This window comes from Oryx dammah, unplaced genomic scaffold, assembly GCF_014754425.2.
Source record: "Oryx dammah isolate SB20612 unplaced genomic scaffold, SCBI_Odam_1.1 HiC_scaffold_29, whole genome shotgun sequence".
Taxonomy (NCBI): domain Eukaryota; kingdom Metazoa; phylum Chordata; class Mammalia; order Artiodactyla; family Bovidae; genus Oryx; species Oryx dammah.
Window position 1 is genome coordinate 23,619,408 of NW_024070213.1, and position 10,471 is coordinate 23,629,878.

Below are 10,471 nucleotides of genomic sequence, written 5' to 3' on the forward strand. Positions count from 1 at the left end.
GTCTTTGATAATTTTATCAAGCCATGCAATTAAAAAGTCAGCACTACTTAGCTCCAAATTATAGAAACAAAGGAGGGATAAGCCCTACGTTAAACAAAATTATCTTTCTTTTAGGCAAACCAGACAAGCAGTCTGCTTATGAAGGTTTATTTACTTTCTGTCTTGAAGTATTAATGCATCTCAAATGAGCTGTCTTCATGTCAAAAGCACAAGTGATCACTGCTGCTCTAAAATATTCCTGATGAAATTGAGCCTATTAGAGAGGTCAGTGTACAAATTACTCTTACTAATGAGAAGACACAAAAGAAGCAGGTGTCTGGCCTGGAGGAGATGCGGTTTTAAATTGTGACAACAGACAAGGAGGAATATAATGGTTTGTAAATATGTGTAACTTCTGATCCCCAGAACCTGGCCAATGGCCAGTCATTACCAGTTGTGGGTCCAGGCAGACAAAACTAAATGGAGCAGTTCTCAGACACACAAAGACAAGAATGAAGAAGTCTTCATCCGATTTAGAAATGCTGACCCAAAGCAAAATTGGTCCGAAGGTCATAATCTGAGGAGAACTTCTGAACTCGGCAAGCCCTCAGAGGTTCAGCTCCAAAACAGACTTCAGTTCAGTTCACTCGCTCAGTCGTGTCCGACTCTTTGTGACCCCATGAATTGCAGCACGCCAGGCTTCCCTGTCCATCACCAACTCTTGGAGTTCACTCAAACTCATGTCCATTGAGTTGGTCACGCCATCTAGCCATCTCATCCTCTGCAGTCCCCTTCTCCTCCTGCCCCCAGTCCCTCCCAGAATCATGGTCTTTTCCAGTGAGTCAACTCTTCGCATCAGGTGGCCAAAGTATTGGGAGTTTCAGCTTTAGCATCAGTCCTTCCAATGAACACCCAGGACTGATCTCCTTTAGGATGGACTGGTTGGATCTCCTTGCAGTCCAAGGGACTCTCAAGTCTTCTCCAACACCACAGTTCAAAAGCATCAATTCTTTGGCGCTCAGCTTTCTTCACAGTCCAACTCTCACATCCATACATGACCACTGGAAAAAACATAGCCTTGACTAGACGGACCTTGGCTGACAAAGTAATGTCTCTGCTTTTGAATATGCTGTCTAGGTTAGTCATAACTTTCCTTCCAAAGAGTAAGCGTCTTTTAATTTCATGGCTGCAAGCACCATCTGCAATGATTTTGGAGCCCAAAAAAATAAAGTCTGACACTGTTTCCACTGTTTCCCCATCTATTTGCCATGAAGTGATGGGACCAGATGCCATGATCTTCGTTTTCTGAATGTTGAGCTTTAAGCCAACTTTTTCACTCTCCTCTTTCACTTTCATCAAGAGGCTTTTTAGTTCCTCTTCACTTTCTGCTGGGCTTCCCTTGTGGCTCAGCTGGTAAAGAGTCTGCCTGCAATGCAGGAGGCCTGGGTTCGATCCCTGGGTTGGGAAGATCCCCTGGAGAAGGGAAAGGCTACCCACTCCAGTATTCTGGCCTAGAGAATGCCATGGACTAGTCCATGGGGTCACAAAGAGTCGGACACGACTGAGTGACTTTCACTTTCACTTTCGCTTCACTTTCTGCCATAAGGGCGGTGTCATCTGCATATCTGAGGTTATTGCCGGTTATTTCTCCCGGCAGTCTTGATTCCAGCTTGTGGTTCCTCCAGCCCAGCATTTCTCATGATGTACTCTGCATATAAGTTAAATAAGCAGGGTGACAATATACAGCCTTGACATACTCCTTTTCCTATTTGGAACCAGTCTGTTGTTCCATGTCCAGTTCTAACTGTTGCTTCCTGACCTGCATACAGATTTCTCAGGAGACAGGTTAGGTGGTCTGGTATTCCCATTTCTAAGTATTTTCCAGTTTGTTGTTATCCACACAATCAAAGGCTTTGTGTAGTCAATCAAGTAGAACTAGATGTTTTTCTGAAACTCTCTTGCTTTTTTGATGATCCAGTGAATGTTGGCAGTTTGATCTCTGGTTCCTCTGCCTTTTCTAAAACCAGCTTGAACATCTGGAAGTTCACGGTACACGTACTGCTGAATCCTGGCTTGGAGAATTTTGAGCATTACTTTACTAGCATGTGAGATGAGTGCAATTGTGCGGTAGTTTGAGCATTCTTTGGCATTAAGCCTCTAACCCTATGGACTGTGCCTCTTACACACAACACTGATTAATTAGTAAGCAAGCTAACAATAATGAAAGCAGGAAATAGAAGGCTAAAAACAATTTTACTAAAGAACACTAATCAGTCAAATTCTAAGAGATCTTATTCCCAGGGAAATAAAACAGACTCAACACTGCAGTGTTTCAGCAAACTATAGGAACTCACTTGCACATGAACTTATCAGCCCTGGCTGATAAAGGAATCACAAGGGGTCCCAGATGTTCACAATATTGCTGATTTGAGAGTCGTGGTCCAAGTATGAGCCCTTTAGCTAAGTCTGTATTTTTGTCTTTACCCTCCTGCCAAAGCCCACCAAGAATAAACCTGTATTTTAACAAGTTGGGTTTTTGCTCTTTGTAGCAGGGATCACACATACTGGGAAGGTGTGAGGTGTTTCATTAAAATATTGGAAAGAGTTATAGGGCTGGAGTTTGTGTGTAGGTTATAGGGCTGAGACTTCGCCCAGAATTCCATACTGTCGGGAACAGAGGAGATAAGTCTTAGATTTGGTGTCTTAAAACAGGTAATCAGGTATAAGGAAGGAAATGAGGCTGAAGGTGTCATAGGTGACGATGCTAATGCATATGGGCCTGCCCAGGAGTCTCTGGTCATTTTGGGGGTTTGGACAATGCTCATGTATTTGTGGTTTGGACAGTGCTTATGGTTTTGTGTGTGTATATGTATTCAGCTATGATACATAGGGACTTCCCTGATGGCTCAGATGGTAAAGAATGCACCTGCAATGCAAGTGACCCAGGTTTGATCCCCTGGGTTGGAAAGATCCCCTGGAAAAAGGAATGGCAACCCACTCCAGTATTCTTGCCTGGAGAATCCCATGAACATAGGAGCCTGGAGGGCTACAGAGTCAGACACGACTGAATAACTAACACAAACACGATACAGAGAGAGGGCTTCCCTGATGGGCTTAGCAGTGAAGGGTGCCTGCAGGAGACGTAGGAAACTTGGGTTCGATCCCTGAGTCAGGAGGATCCCCTGGAGGAGGAGCTGGCAGCCCACTCCAGTACTCTTGCCTGGAGAAATCTGATGGACAGAGGAGCCTGGCGGGCTCCAGTCCATGGAGTCGCAGAGTCAGACACAACTGAGCGACAAAGCAACAGTGTGAAACAGAGAACTCTTGTTTTCATTTCAGTTTTTCGTGGCAGAATGGCCACGTGTGGTGTTGGTGTGGTGTGAAATGGTTCTGTTCCACAGAATACAATGGCGCAGCTATGTCAGGCCAACTCCTAGCAACACCAAGATCTAGCCAATGGTCCAGGCCAGTTTCCAGCTGTCACGGGCTGCTTGCCCCTCTCTCAAAGCTGAAGATGAAAACAAAAAAAAATGTGACCCAGAGAAGAGGGCTTGCTGACCAGCGGAAGTAGACAGAGATAGATGTTGGTGTCCAAGCACCACTCGAAAGAGGAAACTACGGACTGTGGGTGTTTCAGCCCCATGTTTAAGTACTTTAAACTTTAAAAGTCCCAATTTATGTACTTCAGATCCCCTATGTTTGTCAAGGAACTTTTTTTCTTGAATTTATCTTTTTATGTGTTCATATAGGGGACACAATGTCTTGCTGTTTTTCATATGATGATCCATGTACTTCTAACAATAAATTGTTTTAAATTTAAATTACATTTATATAGACATAAAATTGTGCATAATTTTTATGTATTGGGTTGGCCAAAAAATTAGTTCAGATTTTTCCATCAGATGGTATGAAAAACCCGAACAAACTTTCTTTGGCCAACCCAACGTGTAAATAAACATCTAAATACCATAACCGCTCACTTTTCTCTCCTCTTCCAATATCCTTCTTCCCATTTTCCAGCCCAAATAGAAACCTGTAAGTTATTTTCATTTGAACTCATGCCAGCAAAAAAAAAAAAAGCATTCACACTAGTAGAAAGCTAGGCATTTATTTATAAGCTTGCTAAGTCTTGGTTTTCTCATGTATAAAAGTGGAGTAAAACTAGTCTCTTCCTTATCATAAGGCTTTTAGTGTCTAGTATGTTAAGAGCTCGGTAAGTTATTGCTATTGTATTAGCTTAGATTTGCTCCTTCCATTTTTCCCTTCCCTTCTGTGTTTATGGTGTGTAACCCCCACCTGCCTCCTGAGCACCATGCTAAACCTGCCTACTTAAGATCACCGCAGGTTATCTCCCTGGGGTTTCGTCCCCAGCTGTTCCACACTGGATGGATTCCCTTCATTCCACACCATCCTCCCCAGTCCACTGCTGAGATCTGAGTTTCTGCTCCCTTAGTTGTGTAACCCTCAACAAGTTATTAAATCATTCTTTACCTCCGTGGGCACATCTGTAAAATGACAGTAGCTGCCTCATGGGGTTGTTGTAAGTATTAAATAAATGAATACATGTAAAGCAGTTCTGAGCTTCCCAGGTGGCACTAGTGGTAAGGAACCCACCTGCCAGAGCAGGAGACGCGAGAGCCAGGTTTGATCTCTGGGCCAGGAAGACGCCCTGGAGGAGGGCATGCAACTCTCTCCAGTATTCTTGCCTGGAGAATCTCATGGACAGAGGAGTCCGGCAGGCTACAGCCCGTGGGGTCACAAAGCACTGGATACGATTGAGCAACTAAGCACAGCAAATACTATTCTGAGATTTTTATAATATTAGCACATCTGTTATCTGTATTCAGTGACTTCTCTCTCTTGTATATTATTTATTCAATACATCCTATATTTATTCAGATGCTAAGTCAGCCAGGATCCTGCCAGGAAACAGATGGCTTGCCCAAATGTGGTGATTTGAGGACAGTTTGATAAAAGGACTGCTTACAGTGATGTAAGCAGCATGCAAGGAAAGCACATGGAAGGAATGGTGACAGCTGGGCTCCGCTCCCACCCCTCGGCCGATGGAGCGAAGGGGAATGGCCGACAGACCTGGCGGGAGTAGGTGGTGTGAGGGGCCCGAGTGACGGGGAGAATCAGGAAGGTAACCCATGGCAACCATGCGGGGAGGGGCCAGGGGATTATTAATCCCATGACCTCATATTCCTCACTCCCTCCCATACCCTGTTTATCACCCAGCCTAAAAGGATGCCAAAAGCTAAGAAAACCCGTTGAGGCAGTCTCTACAGTTCAGCCTCCTGGGGACATAGAACATGGTGGAATCATGTAGACAGGGAATCTGGAGCGGCAGACCCTTAGTTGTTCAAGTATAATGTGAGCCGGCACCCTCTGCCATGGGCAATGTCACCCGAGCTTTTCAGGAGACAAAGGTCACCCGAAAGTTTACACAAACCCTTGATACACAGTGTTCTAGTAAGAGCAAACAGGATAGACTGAATTCCCGTGTTCCTGAAGTTTCCCGCATAAGTAGCCCTTAAATGAAGTCGATAAAATTTATAGATGGCAGCCTGTTCTTCTGCTGTGTTTTCATAGGTGTGCCAGTTGCCAGCCCTGCAGCAGCCCTTTTTGTCTCTTCCACCAGCACCGGGTTGGAGTACAGGGAACTCACACTCACCCTATTTGTTTCAGCAAAGAGCTAGCTCATGCTTAATCTCACTGCAAAGAAACCTGGACAGTGCAGAAGAGCACAGGGATTTTTTTAGTGCGTACCACTGTCTCTGTCAGAGTTTCTGAGTATTTATATTTTTTGCTTATTTCTCAGTCTTTAGCTTTGTTCTGTTTAACAACCCCCTAACAGAGTCGGCCAGTCAACTGCAGTTCTCTTGAGATATTTTGAGAACAAAAATGACACACACACACACACACACAAATTCTATCATCAGCTAATACCTGTAAGCTAATATGATTGCCAGGGGTAAAGAGGGGGAGGGATAAATTTGGAGACTGGATTGATGTATACACATTACTATATATATGTAATAGATAAGTAATAAAGACCTGCTGTATAGCATAAGGAACTCTACTCAATACTCTGTAATGACCTATAAGGGAAAAGAATCTAAAAAAGAGTGGATATATGGATACCTATAGCTGAAGCACCTTGCTGTGCACCTGAAACTAACACAGCATTGTAAATCAACTATACTCCAATAAATTTCTTTTAAAAAAGAGCAAAATTGACACACATAAATTTTATCATCAGCTAATACACCTACACTAGTGGCTAACTACCTGATAGAAAGAGCTTGAGCAATATTCTATATATTTTCATGAAAAGAGGTTTATGCTGACAATTTTATAACTAGGTTGTGATAGTGGAAGTAAAAAGATTGAGTTTTCTTTATGCTCTCGGTGCCAGTTTTAAATGTATTGCCTCTGACCCTCAAATTCCAATGTCAGTGTGGGCTCCGTGATAATAGTTGGCGTTCTTCTGGGCCAGTCTTCTCAACAGAAGTGTGATGCTAGGCTCTGTTGAAAGAGGGCACCGAGGGCCTTTGCAGGCGGGAAGGGTGACTCTCACTGGCTCAGGCTGCTGTGTGGTGCTGGTGGGGAAGCAGTGAAGGGAGAGGATATCCAATGGCCTCTGCTCCAGCCATGCGCCCAGAATGCATACTGTCTCCACGACCTGCAGCCCTGACTCGCCCTGGGGACCACCTTTCAAGACCCTGCCAATAGGAAAACTGAGCACGCTTGGCCTCTAGCCGTCAGAGGTCCCCTGACTCCCTCGCAAGTCAACTTGCTCACATTTCACTCCTGGGTCCCTTTGCACGTGACCATGGAGTACAACTGGTCACCTGCCTGTACTACAGGTTTCACAATGCAAAGGCAGATTTGTGGCAGCAACTCTGTAGCTCCTGGAGCCCCAAATATCTGTGGAAACTTTGCTAATCCCTGTTCTGCTTTATTGGTGGAAACAAAAATAAGTAATAAACACAAAGCATCTTTTTAAACAACTCCTGTTGCTCTATTTGGTTTTTCTCTCCATAAAAGTGATATTTTCATGTCATACTTTACTTTCATATGTTACCCCTTAAGTTTTTTAAATGAACATGTTTATGGGTAAACTCAGTTCAAATAAGGATTTAAAAGGACCTCCTGTGATCTGGGTTACTCTGCAAGAATGGTCCTAGAAACAGATGCTGGATTTGTTCTCTACCTGTATTTTTCCCTCCTCACATAAGGAAGTCAGTAGATATTATTTGAATGTATGGGTTTGCTTTATAGTAAGTTCTTAAATATGGCAACCTTTATCAACTTACTGTAAAAAGCAAGGCCTTTAATAATAAGCCCTTGTTGTTTGTCGGTGGTATATTTCATGAAACCAGGCGAGATTTCAGAGATAACTAAAGTTCTTTTTTTCGCCTTGGCCTGCTGTAACTTTGGCTGTCACCTTCCTTATTCCTTTACCTCACTCCCCAGTTTACTGGGGCAAGGTTGCTGGGTGCAGCGATAATGAATAGTTGTAGTTAACTCTTTTTTGGACTCTAATTTTTCCTGAGATTCAGTGAATATAAACACTATACCATTCTACTTTTCCTCGCAAAATATTGTTACAAAAGATCCTTTTAAATCATTTTTTTGCATCTCACAGTATTTTTTTTTTTTTTTAATTAAAATTCTTTTTTTTTTTTTGCTGTTGAGATCTTAGGTTCCCCAACCAGGGATCAAACCAGCATCCTCAGCAGTGAACGTTTGGAGTCCTAACTTTTGGACCTCCAGGGAATTCTCTCACAGCATTTTTATAGTGTTAAATCTCCTACATATCAGTTACTTATCTCCTGCATATGTGGTATAATTCTGTGGCTTCATTATGGTAACAATAGAAAACATTTAGGCTTCAGATGGTTAACAAGGGAAAATACTCTGTATAGGATAACAGGTCAAAGAAAAACATATTTGGGGATCCATGGTTTTTTCTTTGAAACTTTTTTTAAGGAAAATGTTTTCTCTATTTGGTTGTAGCACCATGAAGGTAATCAGTTGATATTTAGTATTTTGAAACGTTCTAAAGAGAAACATTTTCATTTTTAATAGCTTCTCTATAGAAAGGTAACATAAAAATCTTAAAGTTCTGATGAATATGTCTTTACCAGCACACAGCCCTTATTTTTTTCCATATTATTAGTGCAGGTTAAAAAAATAAATTCTTTAAAAAAACTAGCACTGGTTAATACCATATGGTATTTACTGTCTCATACTGTAGGTGTGACTCAGAAGCAGTATAGACATTTATGTTTATCTCCTGAAATTTCTTGAAGGCCCATAATAGTAGAGACATTATCTGATTTTCTTACTACTTCTTCCCCATCAAGCGCCTAGCTCCCAGCAGGTTTTCAGTAACAATATGGAATAAACAGTTTGTACTCCTACATGCCTCCCCAGACTCTTAGGTACCTCAAACCATCAATTATCCTCTTTCTCCAACCTCTCTCTCTACTGGTTATTCATCCTTAGTAATATGAACAGGTTGTTAAGGAAAACCCCTCTGCTCACCCAGGCCTGGCCACTTGTCCTGTCCTCTTGACTTTTCCTTCACAGCCAAGTACAGGCCTGTGCATGTGTGCATTTTGTTAAGTCACTTCAGTCGTGTCCGACTCTTTGTGACCCTATGGACTGAAGCTCCCCAGGCTCCTCGGTCCATGGGATTCTCCATGCAAGAATACTGGATCAAACCTGTGTCTCCTGCAGCTCCTAAACTGCAGGCAGATTATTTATCGCTGAGCCACCCGGGAAGCCAACTACAGGCCTTCTTAGAGACGAAAGACCTGGAGTAGGTAGTTACTTTGGTCTCACAGAAGTCCCAGTTCCCACCTTCGCCAAAAGTGCTTATTATCCAGGAACGTAAAGCTTCCCGACTGCACCCAGTACCTGGGAGTGAAGTTATACATAGCTCTACTCAGAACATCTTTGAGCTCCACAAGTCCTGCCATCAGGTCTCTCCTTCAAACTGGTTCTGGCTGAGGAACATTGCCAGGTGTTAGACCTGCTCATTTTGAGTTCAGGACAAAACAGAAACGTGCAGTTATCCATGGGGTGGTGACTGGGTATCTTGTGTGTCTGAAGAATTGCTTGAATGCAGCAAAAAATAGTTTAATAAGTCTCCCTGCTAAATAGGGAGGTATTTTAATAAAGAGCACAAACTAGAATATACAAAATGAGACGAAAGAGAAACTTAGATGTCAACTCAGGCTTTATGCTGATTCCATGCCATGTGGTGATCCTTAATTCACACTTTACAGTACCTTAAAGGAACTTCAAAATGGTGTTAAGGAGCAATTAATGTGTAATAAAGTGACACTTTATGATAAAGGATCAATATTTATCCATATACCTGACTGAAAACTTGTATCAGACTTACGTCAAGAATACTGGAATGCGTAGCCATTCCCTTCTCCAGGGGATCTTCGTGACTCAGGGATCGAACCTGGGTCTCCATCATGTAAATGACAAAAACCTACCCAGAATCGACTGATTTCTCCTTTCCTGCAGATGCAGCTAACATATGAAATGTGCCAGATTTTGCCAACTAAAAGAATTTTCAGAAGGTAAAACTAGCAATATTAGAAAATGACTTTTAAGATAAACCATATAGCTTCCTTAATGTGAAACAGAAATCTCACCCAGAATAAACAGGAACTTCAAGCCAGAACAATAAAAATGTTGCAAACCAAATAACCATTCTTTACACTTAAAATATTGACCTGAGGATATAACTGTATTCTACTTTTGCATCTATACAAAGATTCAATTCATCTGCAGACCCACAATGATTATACTAAAAATAATCCCAAAGTGGTCTGTAGACTGCTCTGGCAGGGTCTGCTTTAATTTGAAGTAACAACTTCCCAGTCACATACAGAAAAGATCTCAGGACAAATATTTTAAATCTATCAAAGAACTCAGTTGTAAAAAGTCTTATTATTGTACTACCTTTTTTAGGATACCACCAATTTTTGATGAGATACACATCAAAGACATTTACGACATTTACTATGGAAAGACATTTACTATGGAAAGAATCAGGTATGCCTGGCCTAAACACAATGCATACACTGTCTCACTATGTGTATATATATATATGGTGTGTGTCTTGTGTATAAGACACACTTTGTGTCTCTGGACATGAGCCCTTTAACACCAATACCTTCACCCATAAAATGGGGAAAATATCCATGGAAGTCATTCCCAGTATTACTGGATAGATATTAGCACTTTGTAAAGAAAATACCAATGCAAATTAAAAGCATTAAGCATTCTTATTCATTTTCTGTGCTTTTAATAACAAAAGCTCACAGAAGTGACAAATTCAAAAACAGCAATAGCAGTAGCCTTTTCTAGCTATCTAACAGCTTAGAAATGATTTGAGAGCTTTTTGCTATTCAACAGATATCCATTCACAGAGCTCTGGAAAAGTAAGTAATCTTTGAGAATA